Below are 27,515 nucleotides of genomic sequence, written 5' to 3' on the forward strand. Positions count from 1 at the left end.
CTCTCTAAATCCCAAAGAGGAAAATAAAGTTTCCTTTCAAGCCTTATTTTCAAAAGGGTCGCAGAGCATTGTCCCTGCAGTTTCCTTCTCTCTTTTGTATCTCAAAGGTGCTTTCGAAGGGAGATACTGAGTTGTTTCAACTTACAACATTCTAGAGGTTTATCAAAAGAAGCCCTTCACTTCCCATGACTCGGCCTCTAGCTGTTCCCAACCCTTCAATGCTCAGAACTCCCCTAACACACAAGCCGTCCTCTTGAAAGTTTCTCATCCTAGTGCAGATCCAACAGTACTAAGAGACCGGGAAGGCTTCCTAGAGCTCAAGAACCACACTGAAGAACTCGACATGGATTCTGCTGCATGCCAATCTGTGGCAGGATCCAAGAAGAACGTTAGCTTGAGGCTAGTGGCCAAACGGGTTCTCCAATTCACTGAAGATTACCGAAGGATGAGCACCTAGCAAAGAATGGCAACCTCCAAGTTTCTTTCCAGGAAACTCACTTGTCATCACGTAGGCAATTGTGCTATGAAGGGAGCATGTGCAACTACAGTGTTTCTCAGGGAGAATTGAGCCCGCAACTCTCTTACTCCCAATGAGGAAACCCAAGTTCCCCTTCAAGCCTTATTTTGAAAAGGGCCCACAGAGCTTTGACCCTGATGTTTCCTTCTCTCTTTTGTACCTCCAGGTGCTTTAGAAAGGAGATACGTGAGTTGTTTCCACTTGCAACAATCTAGAGGTTTAACCAAAGAAGTCCTTCACTGCCCATGACTCGGCATCTAGCTGTTGCTAACGCTGCTTTGCTCACAAAGGCTCGAACACAGAGGCCGTCATTCTTGTACTTTTCGTATCCTAGTGCAGACCGCCAGTACTAAGAGGCATGGAATGCTTCCTAGAGCTCAGGAACCACACAGAATAACTCTACATGGATTCTGCTACATGCCAATCTGTGTCAGGATCCAAGAAGAACGTTAGCTTGAGACTGGTGGTCAAACGGGTTCTCCAATTCACTGAAGATGACTGAAGGATGAGCACCTAGCAAAGAATGGCAACCTCCAAGTTTCTTTCTTAGAAACTCACTTGTCATCACAAAGGCAATTGTGCTATGAAGGGAACATGTGCAACTACAGTGTTTCTCAGGGGGAATTCAGCCCGCAACTCTATAAATCCCAATGATGAAACTAAAGTTTCCTTTCAAGCCTTATTTACAAAAGACCCGCAGAGCATTGACCCTGCTGTTTCTTTCTCTATTTTGTACCTCAACGGTGCTTTAGACGGGAGATACTTGAGTTGTTTCAACTTACAACATTCTAGAGGTTTATCACAAGAAGCCTTTCACTTCCCAACACTCGGCATCTAGCTGTTCTCAAAGCTGCACTGCTCCGAACCCCAAACACACAAGCCGTCCTCTTGAAAGTTTCTCATCCTAGTGCAGATCCGGCAGTACTGAGACCTGGAATGCTTCCTAGAGCTCAAGAACCACACGGAACAACGCTACATGGATTCACTTGCAAGCCAATCTGTGGCATGATAGAAGAGGTAGACTAGCATGAGGCTAGTGTTCAAACGGGTCGCCAAGTCACTGAAGATTACTGAAGGATGAGCACCTAGCAAAGAATGGCAACCTCCAAGTTCCTTGCCTAGAAACACACTTGGCATCACAAAGGCAATTGTGCTATGAAGGGAGCATGTGCAACTACAGTGTTTCTCAGGGAGAATTGAGCCCGCAACGCTCTTACTCCCAACGAGGGAAATCAAGTTTCCCTTCAAGCCTTATTTTGAAAAGGGGCCCACAGAGCTTTGACCCTGATGTTTCCTTCTCTCTTTTGTACCGCCAGGTGCTTTAGAAAGGAGATACTTGAGTTGTTTCCACTTGCAACAATCTAGAGGTTTAACCAAAGAAGGCCTTCACTGCCCATGACTCGGCATCTAGCTGTTCCCAACGCTGCGTTGCTGAGAAAGGCCCAAAAACACAGGTCGTCCTACTTGTACTTTTCGCACCCTAGTGCAGGACTTCCAGTACTAAGAGACCCGGAATGCATCCTAGAGCTCAGGAACCACACCGAAGAACGCTCCATGGATTCTGCTGCATGCCAATCTGTGGCAGGATACAAGAGGAAAGTTAGCTTGAGGCTAGCTGTCAAACGGGTTCTCCAATTCACTGCCGATGACTGAAGGATGAGCACCTAGCATAGAATGGCAACCTCCAAGTTTCTTGCCTAGAAACTGACTTGTCATCACGTAGGCAATTGTGCTATGAAGGGAGCATGTGCAACTACAGTGTTTCTCGGGGAGAATTGAGCCCACAACTCTCTAAATCCCAAAGAGGAAAATAAAGTTTCCTTTCAAGCCTTATTTTCAAAAGGGTCGCAAAACATTGTCCCTGCAGTTTCCTTCTCTCTTTTGTATCTCAAGGGTGCTTTCGAAGGGAGATACTGAGTTGTTTCAACTTACAACATTCTAGAGGTTTATCAAAAGAAGCCCTTCACTTCCCATGACTCGGCCTCTAGCTGTTCCCAACCCTTCAATGCTCAGAACTCCCCTAACACACAAGCCGTCCTCTTGAAAGTTTCTCATCCTAGTGCAGATCCAACAGTACTAAGAGACCGGGAAGGCTTCCTAGAGCTCAAGAACCACACTGAAGAACTCGACATGGATTCTGCTGCATGCAATCTGTGGCAGGATCCACGAAGAACGTTAGCTTGAGGCTAGTGGCCAAACGGGTTCTCCAATTCACTGAAGATTACCGAAGGATGAGCACCTAGCAAAGAATGGCAACCTCCAAGTTTCTTTCCAGGAAACTCACTTGTCATCACGTAGGCAATTGTGCTATGAAGGGAGCATGTGCAACTACAGTGTTTCTCAGGGAGAATTGAGCCCGCAACTCTCTTACTCCCAATGAGGAAACCCAAGTTCCCCTTCAAGCCTTATTTTGAAAAGGGCCCACAGAGCTTTGACCCTGATGTTTCCTTCTCTCTTTTGTACCTCCAGGTGCTTTAGAAAGGAGATACGTGAGTTGTTTCCACTTGCAACAATCTAGAGGTTTAACCAAAGAAGTCCTTCACTGCCCATGACTCGGCATCTAGCTGTTGCTAACGCTGCTTTGCTCACAAAGGCTCGAACACAGAGGCCGTCATTCTTGTACTTTTCGTATCCTAGTGCAGACCGCCAGTACTAAGAGGCATGGAATGCTTCCTAGAGCTCAGGAACCACACAGAATAACTCTACATGGATTCTGCTACATGCCAATCTGTGTCAGGATCCAAGAAGAACGTTAGCTTGAGACTGGTGGTCAAACGGGTTCTCCAATTCACTGAAGATGACTGAAGGATGAGCACCTAGCAAAGAATGGCAACCTCCAAGTTTCTTTCTTAGAAACTCACTTGTCATCACAAAGGCAATTGTGCTATGAAGGGAACATGTGCAACTACAGTGTTTCTCAGGGGGAATTCAGCCCGCAACTCTATAAATCCCAATGATGAAACTAAAGTTTCCTTTCAAGCCTTATTTACAAAAGACCCGCAGAGCATTGACCCTGCTGTTTCTTTCTCTATTTTGTACCTCAACGGTGCTTTAGACGGGAGATACTTGAGTTGTTTCAACTTACAACATTCTAGAGGTTTATCACAAGAAGCCTTTCACTTCCCAACACTCGGCATCTAGCTGTTCTCAACGCTGCACTGCTCCGAACCCCAAACACACAAGCCGTCCTCTTGAAAGTTTCTCATCCTAGTGCAGATCCGACAGTACTGAGACCTGGAATGCTTCCTAGAGCTCAAGAACCACACGGAACAACGCTACATGGATTCACTTGCAAGCCAATCTGTGGCATGATAGAAGAGGTAGACTAGCATGAGGCTAGTGTTCAAACGGGTCGCCAAGTCACTGAAGATTACTGAAGGATGAGCACCTAGCAAAGAATGGCAACCTCCAAGTTCCTTGCCTAGAAACACACTTGGCATCACAAAGGCAATTGTGCTATGAAGGGAGCATGTGCAACTACAGTGTTTCTCAGGGAGAATTGAGCCCGCAACGCTCTTACTCCCAACGAGGGAAATCAAGTTTCCCTTCAAGCCTTATTTTGAAAAGGGGCCCACAGAGCTTTGACCCTGATGTTTCCTTCTCTCTTTTGTACCGCCAGGTGCTTTAGAAAGGAGATACTTGAGTTGTTTCCACTTGCAACAATCTAGAGGTTTAACCAAAGAAGGCCTTCACTGCCCATGACTCGGCATCTAGCTGTTCCCAACGCTGCATTGCTCAGAAAGGCCCAAACACACAGGTCGTCCTACTTGTACTTTTCGCACCCTAGTGCAGAACTGCCAGTACTAAGAGACCCGGAATGCATCCTAGAGCTCAGGAACCACACCGAAGAACGCTCCATGGATTCTGCTGCATGCCAATCTGTGGCAGGATACAAGAGGAACGTTAGCTTGAGGCTAGCTGTCAAACGGGTTCTCCAATTCACTGCCGATGACTGAAGGATGAGCACCTAGCATAGAATGGCAACCTCCAAGTTTCCTGCCTAGAAACTCACTTGTCATCACGTAGGCAATTGTGCTATGAAGGGAGCATGTGCAACTACAGTGTTTCTCGGGGAGAATTGAGCCCACAACTCTCTAAATCCCAAAGAGGAAAATAAAGTTTCCTTTCAAGCCTTATTTTCAAAAGGGTCGCAGAGCATTGTCCCTGCAGTTTCCTTCTCTCTTTTGTATCTCAAAGGTGCTTTCGAAGGGAGATACTGAGTTGTTTCAACTTACAACATTCTAGAGGTTTATCAAAAGAAGCCCTTCACTTCCCATGACTCGGCCTCTAGCTGTTCCCAACCCTTCAATGCTCAGAACGCCCCTAACACACAAGCAGTCCTCTTGAAAGTTTCTCATCCTAGTGCAGATCCAACAGTACTAAGAGACCGGGAAGGCTTCCTAGAGCTCAAGAACCACACTGAAGAACTCGACATGGATTCTGCTGCATGCCAATCTGTGGCAGGATCCAAGAAGAACGTTAGCTTGAGGCTAGTGGCCAAACGGGTTCTCCAATTCACTGAAGATTACCGAAGGATGAGCACCTAGCAAAGAATGGCAACCTCCAAGTTTCTTTCCAGGAAACTCACTTGTCATCACGTAGGCAATTGTGCTATGAAGGGAGCATGTGCAACTACAGTGTTTCTCAGGGAGAATTGAGCCCGCAACTCTCTTACTCCCAATGAGGAAACCCAAGTTCCCCTTCAAGCCTTATATTGAAAAGGGCCCACAGAGCTTGGACCCTGATGTTTCCTTCTCTCTTTTGTACCTCCAGGTGCTTTAGAAAGGAGATACGTGAGTTGTTTCCACTTGCAACAATCTAGAGGTTTAACCAAAGAAGTCCTTCACTGCCCATGACTCGGCATCTAGCTGTGGCTAACGCTGCTTTGCTCACAAAGGCTCGAACACAGAGGCCGTCATTCTTGTACTTTTCGTATCCTAGTGCAGACCGCCAGTACTAAGAGGCATGGAATGCTTCCTAGAGCTCAGGAACCACACAGAATAACTCTACATGGATTCTGCTACATGCCAATCTGTGTCAGGATCCAAGAAGAACGTTAGCTTGAGACTGGTGGTCAAAGGGGTTCTCCAATTCACTGAAGATGACTGAAGGATGAGCACCTAGCAAAGAATGGCAACCTCCAAGTTTCTTTCTTAGGAACTCACTTGTCATCACAAAGGCAATTGTGCTATGAAGGGAACATGTGCAACTACAGTGTTTCTCAGGGGGAATTCAGCCCGCAACTCTATAAATCCCAATGATGAAACTAAAGTTTCCTTTCAAGCCTTATTTACAAAAGACCCGCAGAGCATTGACCCTGCTGTTTCTTTCTCTATTTTGTACCTCAACGGTGCTTTAGACGGGAGATACTTGAGTTGTTTCAACTTACAACATTCTAGAGGTTTATCACAAGAAGCCTTTCACTTCCCAACACTCGGCATCTAGCTGTTCTCAACGCTGCACTGCTCCGAACCCCAAACACACAAGCCGTCCTCTTGAAAGTTTCTCATCCTAGTGCAGATCCGACAGTACTGAGACCTGGAATGCTTCCTAGAGCTCAAGAACCACACGGAACAACGCTACATGGATTCACTTGCAAGCCAATCTGTGGCATGATAGAAGAGGTAGACTAGCATGAGGCTAGTGTTCAAACGGGTCGCCAAGTCACTGAAGATTACTGAAGGATGAGCACCTAGCAAAGAATGGCAACCTCCAAGTTCCTTGCCTAGAAACACACTTGGCATCACAAAGGCAATTGTGCTATGAAGGGAGCATGTGCAACTACAGTGTTTCTCAGGGAGAATTGAGCCCGCAACGCTCTTACTCCCAACGAGGGAAATCAAGTTTCCCTTCAAGCCTTATTTTGAAAAGGGGCCCACAGAGCTTTGACCCTGATGTTTCCTTCTCTCTTTTGTACCGCCAGGTGCTTTAGAAAGGAGATACTTGAGTTGTTTCCACTTGCAACAATCTAGAGGTTTAACCAAAGAAGGCCTTCACTGCCCATGACTCGGCATCTAGCTGTTCCCAACGCTGCGTTGCTGAGAAAGGCCCAAACACACAGGTCGTCCTACTTGTACTTTTCGCACCCTAGTGCAGGACTTCCAGTACTAAGAGACCCGGAATGCATCCTAGAGCTCAGGAACCACACCGAAGAACGCTCCATGGATTCTGCTGCATGCCAATCTGTGGCAGGATACAAGAGGAACGTTAGCTTGAGGCTAGCTGTCAAACGGGTTCTCCAATTCACTGCCGATGACTGAAGGATGAGCACCTAGCATAGAATGGCAACCTCCAAGTTTCTTGCCTAGAAACTCACTTGTCATCACGTAGGCAATTGTGCTATGAAGGGAGCATGTGCAACTACAGTGTTTCTCGGGGAGAATTGAGCCCACAACTCTCTAAATCCCAAAGAGGAAAATAAAGTTTCCTTTCAAGCCTTATTTTCAAAAGGGTCGCAGAGCATTGTCCCTGCAGTTTCCTTCTCTCTTTTGTATCTCAAGGGTGCTTTCGAAGGGAGATACTGAGTTGTTTCAACTTACAACATTCTAGAGGTTTATCAAAAGAAGCCCTTCACTTCCCATGACTCGGCCTCTAGCTGTTCCCAACCCTTCAATGCTCAGAACTCCCCTAACACACAAGCCGTCCTCTTGAAAGTTTCTCATCCTAGTGCAGATCCAACAGTACTAAGAGACCGGGAAGGCTTCCTAGAGCTCAAGAACCACACTGAAGAACTCGACATGGATTCTGCTGCATGCCAATCTGTGGCAGGATCCAAGAAGAACGTTAGCTTGAGGCTAGTGGCCAAACGGGTTCTCCAATTCACTGAAGATTACCGAAGGATGAGCACCTAGCAAAGAATGGCAACCTCCAAGTTTCTTTCCAGGAAACTCACTTGTCATCACGTAGGCAATTGTGCTATGAAGGGAGCATGTGCAACTACAGTGTTTCTCAGGGAGAATTGAGCCCGCAACTCTCTTACTCCCAATGAGGAAACCCAAGTTCCCCTTCAAGCCTTATATTGAAAAGGGCCCACAGAGCTTGGACCCTGATGTTTCCTTCTCTCTTTTGTACCTCCAGGTGCTTTAGAAAGGAGATACGTGAGTTGTTTCCACTTGCAACAATCTAGAGGTTTAACCAAAGAAGTCCTTCACTGCCCATGACTCGGCATCTAGCTGTGGCTAACGCTGCTTTGCTCACAAAGGCTCGAACACAGAGGCCGTCATTCTTGTACTTTTCGTATCCTAGTGCAGACCGCCAGTACTAAGAGGCATGGAATGCTTCCTAGAGCTCAGGAACCACACAGAATAACTCTACATGGATTCTGCTACATGCCAATCTGTGTCAGGATCCAAGAAGAACGTTAGCTTGAGACTGGTGGTCAAACGGGTTCTCCAATTCACTGAAGATGACTGAAGGATGAGCACCTAGCAAAGAATGGCAACCTCCAAGTTTCTTTCTTAGGAACTCACTTGTCATCACAAAGGCAATTGTGCTATGAAGGGAACATGTGCAACTACAGTGTTTCTCAGGGGGAATTCAGCCCGCAACTCTATAAATCCCAATGATGAAACTAAAGTTTCCTTTCAAGCCTTATTTACAAAAGACCCGCAGAGCATTGACCCTGCTGTTTCTTTCTCTATTTTGTACCTCAACGGTGCTTTAGACGGGAGATACTTGAGTTGTTTCAACTTACAGCATTCTAGAGGTTTATCACAAGAAGCCTTTCACTTCCCAACACTCGGCATCTAGCTGTTCTCAACGCTGCACTGCTCCGAACCCCAAACACACAAGCCGTCCTCTTGAAAGTTTCTCATCCTAGTGCAGATCCGACAGTACTGAGACCTGGAATGCTTCCTAGAGCTCAAGAACCACACGGAACAACGCTACATGGATTCACTTGCAAGCCAATCTGTGGCATGATAGAAGAGGTAGACTAGCATGAGGCTAGTGTTCAAACGGGTCGCCAAGTCACTGAAGATTACTGAAGGATGAGCACCTAGCAAAGAATGGCAACCTCCAAGTTCCTTGCCTAGAAACACACTTGGCATCACAAAGGCAATTGTGCTATGAAGGGAGCATGTGCAACTACAGTGTTTCTCAGGGAGAATTGAGCCCGCAACGCTCTTACTCCCAACGAGGGAAATCAAGTTTCCCTTCAAGCCTTATTTTGAAAAGGGGCCCACAGAGCTTTGACCCTGATGTTTCCTTCTCTCTTTTGTACCGCCAGGTGCTTTAGAAAGGAGATACTTGAGTTGTTTCCACTTGCAACAATCTAGAGGTTTAACCAAAGAAGGCCTTCACTGCCCATGACTCGGCATCTAGCTGTTCCCAACGCTGCGTTGCTGAGAAAGGCCCAAACACACAGGTCGTCCTACTTGTACTTTTCGCACCCTAGTGCAGAACTGCCAGTACTAAGAGACCCGGAATGCATCCTAGAGCTCAGGAACCACACCGAAGAACGCTCCATGGATTCTGCTGCATGCCAATCTGTGGCAGGATACAAGAGGAACGTTAGCTTGAGGCTAGCTGTCAAACGGGTTCTCCAATTCACTGCCGATGACTGAAGGATGAGCACCTAGCATAGAATGGCAACCTCCAAGTTTCTTGCCTAGAAACTCACTTGTCATCACGTAGGCAATTGTGCTATGAAGGGAGCATGTGCAACTACAGTGTTTCTCGGGGAGAATTGAGCCCACAACTCTCTAAATCCCAAAGAGGAAAATAAAGTTTCCTTTCAAGCCTTATTTTCAAAAGGGTCGCAAAACATTGTCCCTGCAGTTTCCTTCTCTCTTTTGTATCTCAAGGGTGCTTTCGAAGGGAGATACTGAGTTGTTTCAACTTACAACATTCTAGAGGTTTATCAAAAGAAGCCCTTCACTTCCCATGACTCGGCCTCTAGCTGTTCCCAACCCTTCAATGCTCAGAACTCCCCTAACACACAAGCCGTCCTCTTGAAAGTTTCTCATCCTAGTGCAGATCCAACAGTACTAAGAGACCGGGAAGGCTTCCTAGAGCTCAAGAACCACACTGAAGAACTCGACATGGATTCTGCTGCATGCCAATCTGTGGCAGGATCCAAGAAGAACGTTAGCTTGAGGCTAGTGGCCAAACGGGTTCTCCAATTCACTGAAGATTACCGAAGGATGAGCACCTAGCAAAGAATGGCAACCTCCAAGTTTCTTTCCAGGAAACTCACTTGTCATCACGTAGGCAATTGTGCTATGAAGGGAGCATGTGCAACTACAGTGTTTCTCAGGGAGAATTGAGCCCGCAACTCTCTTACTCCCAATGAGGAAACCCAAGTTCCCCTTCAAGCCTTATATTGAAAAGGGCCCACAGAGCTTGGACCCTGATGTTTCCTTCTCTCTTTTGTACCTCCAGGTGCTTTAGAAAGGAGATACGTGAGTTGTTTCCACTTGCAACAATCTAGAGGTTTAACCAAAGAAGTCCTTCACTGCCCATGACTCGGCATCTAGCTGTTGCTAACGCTGCTTTGCTCACAAAGGCTCGAACACAGAGGCCGTCATTCTTGTACTTTTCGTATCCTAGTGCAGACCGCCAGTACTAAGAGGCATGGAATGCTTCCTAGAGCTCAGGAACCACACAGAATAACTCTACATGGATTCTGCTACATGCCAATCTGTGTCAGGATCCAAGAAGAACGTTAGCTTGAGACTGGTGGTCAAACGGGTTCTCCAATTCACTGAAGATGACTGAAGGATGAGCACCTAGCAAAGAATGGCAACCTCCAAGTTTCTTTCTTAGGAACTCACTTGTCATCACAAAGGCAATTGTGCTATGAAGGGAACATGTGCAACTACAGTGTTTCTCAGGGGGAATTCAGCCCGCAACTCTATAAATCCCAATGATGAAACTAAAGTTTCCTTTCAAGCCTTATTTACAAAAGACCCGCAGAGCATTGACCCTGCTGTTTCTTTCTCTATTTTGTACCTCAACGGTGCTTTAGACGGGAGATACTTGAGTTGTTTCAACTTACAACATTCTAGAGGTTTATCACAAGAAGCCTTTCACTTCCCAACACTCGGCATCTAGCTGTTCTCAACGCTGCACTGCTCCGAACCCCAAACACACAAGCCGTCCTCTTGAAAGTTTCTCATCCTAGTGCAGATCCGACAGTACTGAGACCTGGAATGCTTTCTAGAGCTCAAGAACCACACGGAACAACGCTACATGGATTCACTTGCAAGCCAATCTGTGGCATGATAGAAGAGGTAGACTAGCATGAGGCTAGTGTTCAAAATGGTCGCCAAGTCACTGAAGATTACTGAAGGATGAGCACCTAGCAAAGAATGGAAACCTCCAAGTTCCTTGCCTAGAAACACACTTGGCATCACAAAGGCAATTGTGCTATGAAGGGAGCATGTGCAACTACAGTGTTTCTCAGGGAGAATTGAGCCCGCAACGCTCTTACTCCCAACGAGGGAAATCAAGTTTCCCTTCAAGCCTTATTTTGAAAAGGGGCCCACAGAGCTTTGACCCTGATGTTTCCTTCTCTCTTTTGTACCGCCAGGTGCTTTAGAAAGGAGATACTTGAGTTGTTTCCACTTGCAACAATCTAGAGGTTTAACCAAAGAAGGCCTTCACTGCCCATGACTCGGCATCTAGCTGTTCCCAACGCTGCATTGCTCAGAAAGGCCCAAACACACAGGTCGTCCTACTTGTACTTTTCGCACCCTAGTGCAGAACTGCCAGTACTAAGAGACCCGGAATGCATCCTAGAGCTCAGGAACCACACCGAAGAACGCTCCATGGATTCTGCTGCATGCCAATCTGTGGCAGGATACAAGAGGAACGTTAGCTTGAGGCTAGCTGTCAAACGGGTTCTCCAATTCACTGCCGATGACTGAAGGATGAGCACCTAGCATAGAATGGCAACCTCCAAGTTTCTTGCCTAGAAACTCACTTGTCATCACGTAGGCAATTGTGCTATGAAGGGAGCATGTGCAACTACAGTGTTTCTCGGGGAGAATTGAGCCCACAACTCTCTAAATCCCAAAGAGGAAAATAAAGTTTCCTTTCAAGCCTTATTTTCAAAAGGGTCGCAAAACATTGTCCCTGCAGTTTCCTTCTCTCTTTTGTATCTCAAGGGTGCTTTCGAAGGGAGATACTGAGTTGTTTCAACTTACAACATTCTAGAGGTTTATCAAAAGAAGCCCTTCACTTCCCATGACTCGGCCTCTAGCTGTTCCCAACCCTTCAATGCTCAGAACTCCCCTAACACACAAGCCGTCCTCTTGAAAGTTTCTCATCCTAGTGCAGATCCAACAGTACTAAGAGACCGGGAAGGCTTCCTAGAGCTCAAGAACCACACTGAAGAACTCGACATGGATTCTGCTGCATGCCAATCTGTGGCAGGATCCAAGAAGAACGTTAGCTTGAGGCTAGTGGCCAAACGGGTTCTCCAATTCACTGAAGATTACCGAAGGATGAGCACCTAGCAAAGAATGGCAACCTCCAAGTTTCTTTCCAGGAAACTCACTTGTCATCACGTAGGCAATTGTGCTATGAAGGGAGCATGTGCAACTACAGTGTTTCTCAGGGAGAATTGAGCCCGCAACTCTCTTACTCCCAATGAGGAAACCCAAGTTCCCCTTCAAGCCTTATATTGAAAAGGGCCCACAGAGCTTGGACCCTGATGTTTCCTTCTCTCTTTTGTACCTCCAGGTGCTTTAGAAAGGAGATACGTGAGTTGTTTCCACTTGCAACAATCTAGAGGTTTAACCAAAGAAGTCCTTCACTGCCCATGACTCGGCATCTAGCTGTTGCTAACGCTGCTTTGCTCACAAAGGCTCGAACACAGAGGCCGTCATTCTTGTACTTTTCGTATCCTAGTGCAGACCGCCAGTACTAAGAGGCATGGAATGCTTCCTAGAGCTCAGGAACCACACAGAATAACTCTACATGGATTCTGCTACATGCCAATCTGTGTCAGGATCCAAGAAGAACGTTAGCTTGAGACTGGTGGTCAAACGGGTTCTCCAATTCACTGAAGATGACTGAAGGATGAGCACCTAGCAAAGAATGGCAACCTCCAAGTTTCTTTCTTAGGAACTCACTTGTCATCACAAAGGCAATTGTGCTATGAAGGGAACATGTGCAACTACAGTGTTTCTCAGGGGGAATTCAGCCCGCAACTCTATAAATCCCAATGATGAAACTAAAGTTTCCTTTCAAGCCTTATTTACAAAAGACCCGCAGAGCATTGACCCTGCTGTTTCTTTCTCTATTTTGTACCTCAACGGTGCTTTAGACGGGAGATACTTGAGTTGTTTCAACTTACAGCATTCTAGAGGTTTATCACAAGAAGCCTTTCACTTCCCAACACTCGGCATCTAGCTGTTCTCAACGCTGCACTGCTCCGAACCCCAAACACACAAGCCGTCCTCTTGAAAGTTTCTCATCCTAGTGCAGATCCGACAGTACTGAGACCTGGAATGCTTCCTAGAGCTCAAGAACCACACGGAACAACGCTACATGGATTCACTTGCAAGCCAATCTGTGGCATGATAGAAGAGGTAGACTAGCATGAGGCTAGTGTTCAAACGGGTCGCCAAGTCACTGAAGATTACTGAAGGATGAGCACCTAGCAAAGAATGGCAACCTCCAAGTTCCTTGCCTAGAAACACACTTGGCATCACAAAGGCAATTGTGCTATGAAGGGAGCATGTGCAACTACAGTGTTTCTCAGGGAGAATTGAGCCCGCAACGCTCTTACTCCCAACGAGGGAAATCAAGTTTCCCTTCAAGCCTTATTTTGAAAAGGGGCCCACAGAGCTTTGACCCTGATGTTTCCTTCTCTCTTTTGTACCGCCAGGTGCTTTAGAAAGGAGATACTTGAGTTGTTTCCACTTGCAACAATCTAGAGGTTTAACCAAAGAAGGCCTTCACTGCCCATGACTCGGCATCTAGCTGTTCCCAACGCTGCGTTGCTGAGAAAGGCCCAAACACACAGGTCGTCCTACTTGTACTTTTCGCACCCTAGTGCAGAACTGCCAGTACTAAGAGACCCGGAATGCATCCTAGAGCTCAGGAACCACACCGAAGAACGCTCCATGGATTCTGCTGCATGCCAATCTGTGGCAGGATACAAGAGGAACGTTAGCTTGAGGCTAGCTGTCAAACGGGTTCTCCAATTCACTGCCGATGACTGAAGGATGAGCACCTAGCATAGAATGGCAACCTCCAAGTTTCTTGCCTAGAAACTCACTTGTCATCACGTAGGCAATTGTGCTATGAAGGGAGCATGTGCAACTACAGTGTTTCTCGGGGAGAATTGAGCCCACAACTCTCTAAATCCCAAAGAGGAAAATAAAGTTTCCTTTCAAGCCTTATTTTCAAAAGGGTCGCAAAACATTGTCCCTGCAGTTTCCTTCTCTCTTTTGTATCTCAAGGGTGCTTTCGAAGGGAGATACTGAGTTGTTTCAACTTACAACATTCTAGAGGTTTATCAAAAGAAGCCCTTCACTTCCCATGACTCGGCCTCTAGCTGTTCCCAACCCTTCAATGCTCAGAACTCCCCTAACACACAAGCCGTCCTCTTGAAAGTTTCTCATCCTAGTGCAGATCCAACAGTACTAAGAGACCGGGAAGGCTTCCTAGAGCTCAAGAACCACACTGAAGAACTCGACATGGATTCTGCTGCATGCCAATCTGTGGCAGGATCCAAGAAGAACGTTAGCTTGAGGCTAGTGGCCAAACGGGTTCTCCAATTCACTGAAGATTACCGAAGGATGAGCACCTAGCAAAGAATGGCAACCTCCAAGTTTCTTTCCAGGAAACTCACTTGTCATCACGTAGGCAATTGTGCTATGAAGGGAGCATGTGCAACTACAGTGTTTCTCAGGGAGAATTGAGCCCGCAACTCTCTTACTCCCAATGAGGAAACCCAAGTTCCCCTTCAAGCCTTATATTGAAAAGGGCCCACAGAGCTTGGACCCTGATGTTTCCTTCTCTCTTTTGTACCTCCAGGTGCTTTAGAAAGGAGATACGTGAGTTGTTTCCACTTGCAACAATCTAGAGGTTTAACCAAAGAAGTCCTTCACTGCCCATGACTCGGCATCTAGCTGTTGCTAACGCTGCTTTGCTCACAAAGGCTCGAACACAGAGGCCGTCATTCTTGTACTTTTCGTATCCTAGTGCAGACCGCCAGTACTAAGAGGCATGGAATGCTTCCTAGAGCTCAGGAACCACACAGAATAACTCTACATGGATTCTGCTACATGCCAATCTGTGTCAGGATCCAAGAAGAACGTTAGCTTGAGACTGGTGGTCAAACGGGTTCTCCAATTCACTGAAGATGACTGAAGGATGAGCACCTAGCAAAGAATGGCAACCTCCAAGTTTCTTTCTTAGGAACTCACTTGTCATCACAAAGGCAATTGTGCTATGAAGGGAACATGTGCAACTACAGTGTTTCTCAGGGGGAATTCAGCCCGCAACTCTATAAATCCCAATGATGAAACTAAAGTTTCCTTTCAAGCCTTATTTACAAAAGACCCGCAGAGCATTGACCCTGCTGTTTCTTTCTCTATTTTGTACCTCAACGGTGCTTTAGACGGGAGATACTTGAGTTGTTTCAACTTACAACATTCTAGAGGTTTATCACAAGAAGCCTTTCACTTCCCAACACTCGGCATCTAGCTGTTCTCAACGCTGCACTGCTCCGAACCCCAAACACACAAGCCGTCCTCTTGAAAGTTTCTCATCCTAGTGCAGATCCGACAGTACTGAGACCTGGAATGCTTTCTAGAGCTCAAGAACCACACGGAACAACGCTACATGGATTCACTTGCAAGCCAATCTGTGGCATGATAGAAGAGGTAGACTAGCATGAGGCTAGTGTTCAAAATGGTCGCCAAGTCACTGAAGATTACTGAAGGATGAGCACCTAGCAAAGAATGGAAACCTCCAAGTTCCTTGCCTAGAAACACACTTGGCATCACAAAGGCAATTGTGCTATGAAGGGAGCATGTGCAACTACAGTGTTTCTCAGGGAGAATTGAGCCCGCAACGCTCTTACTCCCAACGAGGGAAATCAAGTTTCCCTTCAAGCCTTATTTTGAAAAGGGGCCCACAGAGCTTTGACCCTGATGTTTCCTTCTCTCTTTTGTACCGCCAGGTGCTTTAGAAAGGAGATACTTGAGTTGTTTCCACTTGCAACAATCTAGAGGTTTAACCAAAGAAGGCCTTCACTGCCCATGACTCGGCATCTAGCTGTTCCCAACGCTGCATTGCTCAGAAAGGCCCAAACACACAGGTCGTCCTACTTGTACTTTTCGCACCCTAGTGCAGAACTGCCAGTACTAAGAGACCCGGAATGCATCCTAGAGCTCAGGAACCACACCGAAGAACGCTCCATGGATTCTGCTGCATGCCAATCTGTGGCAGGATACAAGAGGAACGTTAGCTTGAGGCTAGCTGTCAAACGGGTTCTCCAATTCACTGCCGATGACTGAAGGATGAGCACCTAGCATAGAATGGCAACCTCCAAGTTTCTTGCCTAGAAACTCACTTGTCATCACGTAGGCAATTGTGCTATGAAGGGAGCATGTGCAACTACAGTGTTTCTCGGGGAGAATTGAGCCCACAACTCTCTAAATCCCAAAGAGGAAAATAAAGTTTCCTTTCAAGCCTTATTTTCAAAAGGGTCGCAAAACATTGTCCCTGCAGTTTCCTTCTCTCTTTTGTATCTCAAGGGTGCTTTCGAAGGGAGATACTGAGTTGTTTCAACTTACAACATTCTAGAGGTTTATCAAAAGAAGCCCTTCACTTCCCATGACTCGGCCTCTAGCTGTTCCCAACCCTTCAATGCTCAGAACTCCCCTAACACACAAGCCGTCCTCTTGAAAGTTTCTCATCCTAGTGCAGATCCAACAGTACTAAGAGACCGGGAAGGCTTCCTAGAGCTCAAGAACCACACTGAAGAACTCGACATGGATTCTGCTGCATGCCAATCTGTGGCAGGATCCAAGAAGAACGTTAGCTTGAGGCTAGTGGCCAAACGGGTTCTCCAATTCACTGAAGATTACCGAAGGATGAGCACCTAGCAAAGAATGGCAACCTCCAAGTTTCTTTCCAGGAAACTCACTTGTCATCACGTAGGCAATTGTGCTATGAAGGGAGCATGTGCAACTACAGTGTTATTCAGGGAGAATTGAGCCCGCAACTCTCTTACTCCCAATGAGGAAACCCAAGTTCCCCTTCAAGCCTTATATTGAAAAGGGCCCACAGAGCTTGGACCCTGATGTTTCCTTCTCTCTTTTGTACCTCCAGGTGCTTTAGAAAGGAGATACGTGAGTTGTTTCCACTTGCAACAATCTAGAGGTTTAACCAAAGAAGTCCTTCACTGCCCATGACTCGGCATCTAGCTGTTGCTAACGCTGCTTTGCTCACAAAGGCTCGAACACAGAGGCCGTCATTCTTGTACTTTTCGTATCCTAGTGCAGACCGCCAGTACTAAGAGGCATGGAATGCTTCCTAGAGCTCAGGAACCACACAGAATAACTCTACATGGATTCTGCTACATGCCAATCTGTGTCAGGATCCAAGAAGAACGTTAGCTTGAGACTGGTGGTCAAACGGGTTCTCCAATTCACTGAAGATGACTGAAGGATGAGCACCTAGCAAAGAATGGCAACCTCCAAGTTTCTTTCTTAGGAACTCACTTGTCATCACAAAGGCAATTGTGCTATGAAGGGAACATGTGCAACTACAGTGTTTCTCAGGGGGAATTCAGCCCGCAACTCTATAAATCCCAATGATGAAACTAAAGTTTCCTTTCAAGCCTTATTTACAAAAGACCCGCAGAGCATTGACCCTGCTGTTTCTTTCTCTATTTTGTACCTCAACGGTGCTTTAGACGGGAGATACTTGAGTTGTTTCAACTTACAACATTCTAGAGGTTTATCACAAGAAGCCTTTCACTTCCCAACACTCGGCATCTAGCTGTTCTCAACGCTGCACTGCTCCGAACCCCAAACACACAAGCCGTCCTCTTGAAAGTTTCTCATCCTAGTGCAGATCCGACAGTACTGAGACCTGGAATGCTTCCTAGAGCTCAAGAACCACACGGAACAACGCTACATGGATTCACTTGCAAGCCAATCTGTGGCATGATAGAAGAGGTAGACTAGCATGAGGCTAGTGTTCAAAATGGTCGCCAAGTCACTGAAGATTACTGAAGGATGAGCACCTAGCAAAGAATGGAAACCTCCAAGTTCCTTGCCTAGAAACACACTTGGCATCACAAAGGCAATTGTGCTATGAAGGGAGCATGTGCAACTACAGTGTTTCTCAGGGAGAATTGAGCCCGCAACGCTCTTACTCCCAACGAGGGAAATCAAGTTTCCCTTCAAGCCTTATTTTGAAAAGGGGCCCACAGAGCTTTGACCCTGATGTTTCCTTCTCTCTTTTGTACCGCCAGGTGCTTTAGAAAGGAGATACTTGAGTTGTTTCCACTTGCAACAATCTAGAGGTTTAACCAAAGAAGGCCTTCACTGCCCATGACTCGGCATCTAGCTGTTCCCAACGCTGCGTTGCTGAGAAAGGCCCAAACACACAGGTCGTCCTACTTGTACTTTTCGCACCCTAGTGCAGAACTGCCAGTACTAAGAGACCCGGAATGCATCCTAGAGCTCAGGAACCACACCGAAGAACGCTCCATGGATTCTGCTGCATGACAATCTGTGGCAGGATACAAGAGGAACGTTAGCTTGAGGCTAGCTGTCAAACGGGTTCTCCAATTCACTGCCGATGACTGAAGGATGAGCACCTAGCATAGAATGGCAACCTCCAAGTTTCCTGCCTAGAAACTCACTTGTCATCACGTAGGCAATTGTGCTATGAAGGGAGCATGTGCAACTACAGTGTTTCTCGGGGAGAATTGAGCCCACAACTCTCTAAATCCCAAAGAGGAAAATAAAGTTTCCTTTCAAGCCTTATTTTCAAAAGGGTCGCAGAGCATTGTCCCTGCAGTTTCCTTCTCTCTTTTGTATCTCAAAGGTGCTTTCGAAGGGAGATACTGAGTTGTTTCAACTTACAACATTCTAGAGGTTTATCAAAAGAAGCCCTTCACTTCCCATGACTCGGCCTCTAGCTGTTCCCAACCCTTCAATGCTCAGAACTCCCCTAACACACAAGCCGTCCTCTTGAAAGTTTCTCATCCTAGTGCAGATCCAACAGTACTAAGAGACCGGGAAGGCTTCCTAGAGCTCAAGAACCACACTGAAGAACTCGACATGGATTCTGCTGCATGCCAATCTGTGGCAGGATCCAAGAAGAACGTTAGCTTGAGGCTAGTGGCCAAACGGGTTCTCCAATTCACTGAAGATTACCGAAGGATGAGCACCTAGCAAAGAATGGCAACCTCCAAGTTTCTTTCCAGGAAACTCACTTGTCATCACGTAGGCAATTGTGCTATGAAGGGAGCATGTGCAACTACAGTGTTATTCAGGGAGAATTGAGCCCGCAACTCTCTTACTCCCAATGAGGAAACCCAAGTTCCCCTTCAAGCCTTATATTGAAAAGGGCCCACAGAGCTTGGACCCTGATGTTTCCTTCTCTCTTTTGTACCTCCAGGTGCTTTAGAAAGGAGATACGTGAGTTGTTTCCACTTGCAACAATCTAGAGGTTTAACCAAAGAAGTCCTTCACTGCCCATGACTCGGCATCTAGCTGTTGCTAACGCTGCTTTGCTCACAAAGGCTCGAACACAGAGGCCGTCATTCTTGTACTTTTCGTATCCTAGTGCAGACCGCCAGTACTAAGAGGCATGGAATGCTTCCTAGAGCTCAGGAACCACACAGAATAACTCTACATGGATTCTGCTACATGCCAATCTGTGTCAGGATCCAAGAAGAACGTTAGCTTGAGACTGGTGGTCAAACGGGTTCTCCAATTCACTGAAGATGACTGAAGGATGAGCACCTAGCAAAGAATGGCAACCTCCAAGTTTCTTTCTTAGGAACTCACTTGTCATCACAAAGGCAATTGTGCTATGAAGGGAACATGTGCAACTACAGTGTTTCTCAGGGGGAATTCAGCCCGCAACTCTATAAATCCCAATGATGAAACTAAAGTTTCCTTTCAAGCCTTATTTACAAAAGACCCGCAGAGCATTGACCCTGCTGTTTCTTTCTCTATTTTGTACCTCAACGGTGCTTTAGACGGGAGATACTTGAGTTGTTTCAACTTACAACATTCTAGAGGTTTATCACAAGAAGCCTTTCACTTCCCAACACTCGGCATCTAGCTGTTCTCAACGCTGCACTGCTCCGAACCCCAAACACACAAGCCGTCCTCTTGAAAGTTTCTCATCCTAGTGCAGATCCGACAGTACTGAGACCTGGAATGCTTCCTAGAGCTCAAGAACCACACGGAACAACGCTACATGGATTCACTTGCAAGCCAATCTGTGGCATGATAGAAGAGGTAGACTAGCATGAGGCTAGTGTTCAAACGGGTCGCCAATCACTGAAGATTACTGAAGGATGAGCACCTAGCAAAGAATGGCAACCTCCAAGTTCCTTGCCTAGAAACACACTTGGCATCACAAAGGCAATTGTGCTATGAAGGGAGCATGTGCAACTACAGTGTTTCTCAGGGAGAATTGAGCCCGCAACGCTCTTACTCCCAACGAGGGAAATCAAGTTTCCCTTCAAGCCTTATTTTGAAAAGGGGCCCACAGAGCTTTGACCCTGATGTTTCCTTCTCTCTTTTGTACCGCCAGGTGCTTTAGAAAGGAGATACTTGAGTTGTTTCCACTTGCAACAATCTAGAGGTTTAACCAAAGAAGGCCTTCACTGCCCATGACTCGGCATCTAGCTGTTCCCAACGCTGCATTGCTCAGAAAGGCCCAAACACACAGGTCGTCCTACTTGTACTTTTCGCACCCTAGTGCAGAACTGCCAGTACTAAGAGACCCGGAATGCATCCTAGAGCTCAGGAACCACACCGAAGAACGCTCCATGGATTCTGCTGCATGCCAATCTGTGGCAGGATACAAGAGGAACGTTAGCTTGAGGCTAGCTGTCAAACGGGTTCTCCAATTCACTGCCGATGACTGAAGGATGAGCACCTAGCATAGAATGGCAACCTCCAAGTTTCCTGCCTAGAAACTCACTTGTCATCACGTAGGCAATTGTGCTATGAAGGGAGCATGTGCAACTACAGTGTTTCTCGGGGAGAATTGAGCCCACAACTCTCTAAATCCCAAAGAGGAAAATAAAGTTTCCTTTCAAGCCTTATTTTCAAAAGGGTCGCAGAGCATTGTCCCTGCAGTTTCCTTCCCTCTTTTGTATCTCAAAGGTGTTTCGAAGGGAGATACTGAGTTGTTTCAACTTACAACATTCTAGAGGTTTATCAAAAGAAGCCCTTCACTTCCCATGACTCGGCCTCTAGCTGTTCCCAACCCTTCAATGCTCAGAACTCCCCTAACACACAAGCCGTCCTCTTGAAAGTTTCTCATCCTAGTGCAGATCCAACAGTACTAAGAGACCGGGAAGGCTTCCTAGAGCTCAAGAACCACACTGAAGAACTCGACATGGATTCTGCTGCATGCCAATCTGTGGCAGGATCCAAGAAGAACGTTAGCTTGAGGCTAGTGGCCAAACGGGTTCTCCAATTCACTGAAGATTACCGAAGGATGAGCACCTAGCAAAGAATGGCAACCTCCAAGTTTCTTTCCAGGAAACTCACTTGTCATCACGTAGGCAATTGTGCTATGAAGGGAGCATGTGCAACTACAGTGTTTCTCAGGGAGAATTGAGCCCGCAACTCTCTTACTCCCAATGAGGAAACCCAAGTTCCCCTTCAAGCCTTATTTTGAAAAGGGCCCACAGAGCTTTGACCCTGATGTTTCCTTCTCTCTTTTGTACCTCCAGGTGCTTTAGAAAGGAGATACGTGAGTTGTTTCCACTTGCAACAATCTAGAGGTTTAACCAAAGAAGTCCTTCACTGCCCATGACTCGGCATCTAGCTGTTGCTAACGCTGCTTTGCTCACAAAGGCTCGAACACAGAGGCCGTCATTCTTGTACTTTTCGTATCCTAGTGCAGACCGCCAGTACTAAGAGGCATGGAATGCTTCCTAGAGCTCAGGAACCACACAGAATAACTCTACATGGATTCTGCTACATGCCAATCTGTGTCAGGATCCAAGAAGAACGTTAGCTTGAGACTGGTGGTCAAACGGGTTCTCCAATTCACTGAAGATGACTGAAGGATGAGCACCTAGCAAAGAATGGCAACCTCCAAGTTTCTTTCTTAGAAACTCACTTGTCATCACAAAGGCAATTGTGCTATGAAGGGAACATGTGCAACTACAGTGTTTCTCAGGGGGAATTCAGCCCGCAACTCTATAAATCCCAATGATGAAACTAAAGTTTCCTTTCAAGCCTTATTTACAAAAGACCCGCAGAGCATTGACCCTGCTGTTTCTTTCTCTATTTTGTACCTCAACGGTGCTTTAGACGGGAGATACTTGAGTTGTTTCAACTTACAACATTCTAGAGGTTTATCACAAGAAGCCTTTCACTTCCCAACACTCGGCATCTAGCTGTTCTCAACGCTGCACTGCTCCGAACCCCAAACACACAAGCCGTCCTCTTGAAAGTTTCTCATCCTAGTGCAGATCCGACAGTACTGAGACCTGGAATGCTTCCTAGAGCTCAAGAACGACACGGAACAACGCTACATGGATTCACTTGCAAGCCAATCTGTGGCATGATAGAAGAGGTAGACTAGCATGAGGCTAGTGTTCAAACGGGTCGCCAAGTCACTGAAGATTACTGAAGGATGAGCACCTAGCAAAGAATGGCAACCTCCAAGTTCCTTGCCTAGAAACACACTTGGCATCACAAAGGCAATTGTGCTATGAAGGGAGCATGTGCAACTACAGTGTTTCTCAGGGAGAATTGAGCCCGCAACGCTCTTACTCCCAACGAGGGAAATAAAGTTTCCCTTCAAGCCTTATTTTGAAAAGGGGCCCACAGAGCTTTGACCCTGATGTTTCCTTCTCTCTTTTGTACCGCCAGGTGCTTTAGAAAGGAGATACTTGAGTTGTTTCCACTTGCAACAATCTAGAGGTTTAACCAAAGAAGGCCTTCACTGCCCATGACTCGGCATCTAGCTGTTCCCAACGCTGCATTGCTCAGAAAGGCCCAAACACACAGGTCGTCCTACTTGTACTTTTCGCACCCTAGTGCAGGACTGCCAGTACTAAGAGACCCGGAATGCATCCTAGAGCTCAGGAACCACACCGAAGAACGCTCCATGGATTCTGCTGCATGCCAATCTGTGGCAGGATACAAGAGGAACGTTAGCTTGAGGCTAGCTGTCAAACGGGTTCTCCAATTCACTGCCGATGACTGAAGGATGAGCACCTAGCATAGAATGGCAACCTCCAAGTTTCTTGCCTAGAAACTCACTTGTCATCACGTAGGCAATTGTGCTATGAAGGGAGCATGTGCAACTACAGTGTTTCTCGGGGAGAATTGAGCCCACAACTCTCTAAATCCCAAAGAGGAAAATAAAGTTTCCTTTCAAGCCTTATTTTCAAAAGGGTCGCAGAGCATTGTCCCTGCAGTTTCCTTCTCTCTTTTGTATCTCAAAGGTGCTTTCGAAGGGAGATACTGAGTTGTTTCAACTTACCACCTTCTAGAGGTTTATCAAAAGAAGCCCTTCACTTCCCATGACTCGGCCTCTAGCTGTTCCCAACTCTTCAATGCTCAGAACTCCCCTAACACACAAGCCGTCCTCTTGAAAGTTTCTCATCCTAGTGCAGATCCAACAGTACTAAGAGACCGGGAAGGCTTCCTAGAGATCAAGAACCACACTGAAGAACTCGACATGGATTCTGCTGCATGCCAATCTGTGGCAGGATCCAAGAAGAACGTTAGCTTGAGGCTAGTGGCCAAACGGGTTCTCCAATTCACTGAAGATTACCGAAGGATGAGCACCTAGCAAAGAATGGCAACCTCCAAGTTTCTTTCCAGGAAACTCACTTGTCATCACGTAGGCAATTGTGCTATGAAGGGAGCATGTGCAACTACAGTGTTATTCAGGGAGAATTGAGCCCGCAACTCTCTTACTCCCAATGAGGAAACCCAAGTTCCCCTTCAAGCCTTATATTGAAAAGGGCCCACAGAGCTTGGACCCTGATGTTTCCTTCTCTCTTTTGTACCTCCAGGTGCTTTAGAAAGGAGATACGTGAGTTGTTTCCACTTGCAACAATCTAGAGGTTTAACCAAAGAAGTCCTTCACTGCCCATGACTCGGCATCTAGCTGTTCCCAACGCTGCGTTGCTGAGAAAGGCCCAAACACACAGGTCGTCCTACTTGTACTTTTCGCACCCTAGTGCAGGACTGCCAGTACTAAGAGACCCGGAATGCATCCTAGAGCTCAGGAACCACACCGAAGAACGCTCCATGGATTCTGCTGCATGCCAATCTGTGGCAGGATACAAGAGGAACGTTAGCTTGAGGCTAGCTGTAAAACGGGTTCTCCAATTCACTGCCGATGACTGAAGGATGAGCACCTAGCATAGAATGGCAACCTCCAAGTTTCCTGCCTAGAAACTCACTTGTCATCACGTAGGCAATTGTGCTATGAAGGGAGCATGTGCAACTACAGTGTTTCTCGGGGAGAATTGAGCCCACAACTCTCTAAATCCCAAAGAGGAAAATAAAGTTTCCTTTCAAGCCTTATTTTCAAAAGGGTCGCAGAGCATTGTCCCTGCAGTTTCCTTCTCTCTTTTGTATCTCAAAGGTGCTTTCGAAGGGAGATACTGAGTTGTTTCAACTTACAACATTCTAGAGGTTTATCAAAAGAAGCCCTTCACTTCCCATGACTCGGCCTCTAGCTGTTCCCAACCCTTCAATGCTCAGAACTCCCCTAACACACAAGCCGTCCTCTTGAAAGTTTCTCATCCTAGTGCAGATCCAACAGTACTAAGAGACCGGGAAGGCTTCCTAGAGCTCAAGAACCACACTGAAGAACTCGACATGGATTCTGCTGCATGCCAATCTGTGGCAGGATCCAAGAAGAACGTTAGCTTGAGGCTAGTGGCCAAACGGGTTCTCCAATTCACTGAAGATGACTGAAGGATGAGCACCTAGCAAAGAATGGCAACCTCCAAGTTTCTTTCTTAGTAACTCACTTGTCATCACAAAGGCAATTGTGCTATGAAGGGAACATGTGCAACTACAGTGTTTCTCAGGGGGAATTCAGCCCGCAACTCTATAAATCCCAATGATGAAACTAAAGTTTCCTTTCAAGCCTTATTTACAAAAGACCCGCAGAGCATTGACCCTGCTGTTTCTTTCTCTATTTTGTACCTCAACGGTGCTTTAGACGGGAGATACTTGAGTTGTTTCAACTTACAACATTCTAGAGGTTTATCACAAGAAGCCTTTCACTTCCCAACACTCGGCATCTAGCTGTTCTCAACGCTGCACTGCTCCGAACCCCAAACACACAAGCCGTCCTCTTGAAAGTTTCTCATCCTAGTGCAGATCCGACAGTACTGAGACCTGGAATGCTTCCTAGAGCTCAAGAACCACACGGAACAACGCTACATGGATTCACTTGCAAGCCAATCTGTGGCATGATAGAAGAGGTAGACTAGCATGAGGCTAGTGTTCAAATGGGTCGCCAAGTCACTGAAGATTACTGAAGGATGAGCACCTAGCAAAGAATGGCAACCTCCAAGTTCCTTGCCTAGAAACACACTTGGCATCACAAAGGCAATTGTGCTATGAAGGGAGCATGTGCAACTACAGTGTTTCTCAGGGAGAATTGAGCCTGCAACGCTCTTACTCCCAACGAGGGAAATCAAGTTTCCCTTCAAGCCTTATTTTGAAAAGGGGCCCACAGAGCTTTGACCCTGATGTTTCCTTCTCTCTTTTGTACCGCCAGGTGCTTTAGAAAGGAGATACTTGAGTTGTTTCCACTTGCAACAATCTAGAGGTTTAACCAAAGAAGGCCTTCACTGCCCATGACTCGGCATCTAGCTGTTCCCAACGCTGCATTGCTCAGAAAGGCCCAAACACACAGGTCGTCCTACTTGTACTTTTCGCACCCTAGTGCAGGACTGCCAGTACTAAGAGACCCGGAATGCATCCTAGAGCTCAGGAACCACACCGAAGAACGCTCCATGGATTCTGCTGCATGCCAATCTGTGGCAGGATACAAGAGGAACGTTAGCTTGAGGCTAGCTGTCAAACGGGTTCTCCAATTCACTGCCGATGACTGAAGGATGAGCACCTAGCATAGAATGGCAACCTCCAAGTTTCTTGCCTAGAAACTCACTTGTCATCACGTAGGCAATTGTGCTATGAAGGGAGCATGTGCAACTACAGTGTTTCTCGGGGAGAATTGAGCCCACAACTCTCTAAATCCCAAAGAGGAAAATAAAGTTTCCTTTCAAGCCTTATTTTCAAAAGGGTCGCAGAGCATTGTCCCTGCAGTTTCCTTCTCTCTTTTGTATCTCAAAGGTGCTTTCGAAGGGAGATACTGAGTTGTTTCAACTTACCACCTTCTAGAGGTTTATCAAAAGAAGCCCTTCACTTCCCATGACTCGGCCTCTAGCTGTTCCCAACTCTTCAATGCTCAGAACTCCCCTAACACACAAGCCGTCCTCTTGAAAGTTTCTCATCCTAGTGCAGATCCAACAGTACTAAGAGACCGGGAAGGCTTCCTAGAGCTCAAGAACCACACTGAAGAACTCGACATGGATTCTGCTGCATGCCAATCTGTGGCAGGATCCACGAAGAACGTTAGCTTGAGGCTAGTGGCCAAACGGGTTCTCCAATTCACTGAAGATTACCGAAGGATGAGCACCTAGCAAAGAATGGCAACCTCCAAGTTTCTTTCCAGGAAACTCACTTGTCATCACGTAGGCAATTGTGCTATGAAGGGAGCATGTGCAACTACAGTGTTTCTCAGGGAGAATTGAGCCCGCAACTCTCTTACTCCCAATGAGGAAACCCAAGTTCCCCTTCAAGCCTTATATTGAAAAGGGCCCACAGAGCTTTGACCCTGATGTTTCCTTCTCTCTTTTGTACCTCCAGGTGCTTTAGAAAGGAGATACGTGAGTTGTTTCCACTTGCAACAATCTAGAGGTTTAACCAAAGAAGTCCTTCACTGCCCATGACTCGGCATCTAGCTGTTGCTAACGCTGCTTTGCTCACAAAGGCTCGAACACAGAGGCCGTCATTCTTGTACTTTTCGTATCCTAGTGCAGACCGCCAGTACTAAGAGGCATGGAATGCTTCCTAGAGCTCAGGAACCACACAGAATAACTCTACATGGATTCTGCTACATGCCAATCTGTGTCAGGATCCAAGAAGAACGTTAGCTTGAGACTGGTGGTCAAACGGGTTCTCCAATTCCCTGAAGATGACTGAAGGATGAGCACCTAGCAAAGAATGGCAACCTCCAAGTTTCTTTCTTAGAAACTCACTTGTCATCACAAAGGCAATTGTGCTATGAAGGGAACATGTGCAACTACAGTGTTTCTCAGGGGGAATTCAGCCCGCAACTCTATAAATCCCAATGATGAAACTAAAGTTTCCTTTCAAGCCTTATTTACAAAAGACCCGCAGAGCATTGACCCTGCTGTTTCTTTCTCTATTTTGTACCTCAACGGTGCTTTAGACGGGAGATACTTGAGTTGTTTCAACTTACAACATTCTAGAGGTTTATCACAAGAAGCCTTTCACTTCCCAACACTCGGCATCTAGCTGTTCTCAATGCTGCACTGCTCCGAACCCCAAACACACAAGCCGTCCTCTTGAAAGTTTCTCATCCTAGTGCAGATCCGACAGTACTGAGACCTGGAATGCTTCCTAGAGCTCAAGAACCACACGGAACAACGCTACATGGATTCACTTGCAAGCCAATCTGTGGCATGATAGAAGAGGTAGACTAGCATGAGGCTAGTGTTCAAACGGGTCGCCAAGTCACTGAAGATTACTGAAGGATG

Source organism: Eubalaena glacialis, chromosome 7 (genome assembly GCF_028564815.1).
Source record: "Eubalaena glacialis isolate mEubGla1 chromosome 7, mEubGla1.1.hap2.+ XY, whole genome shotgun sequence".
In the NCBI taxonomy this organism is placed as follows: Eukaryota; Metazoa; Chordata; class Mammalia; order Artiodactyla; family Balaenidae; genus Eubalaena; species Eubalaena glacialis.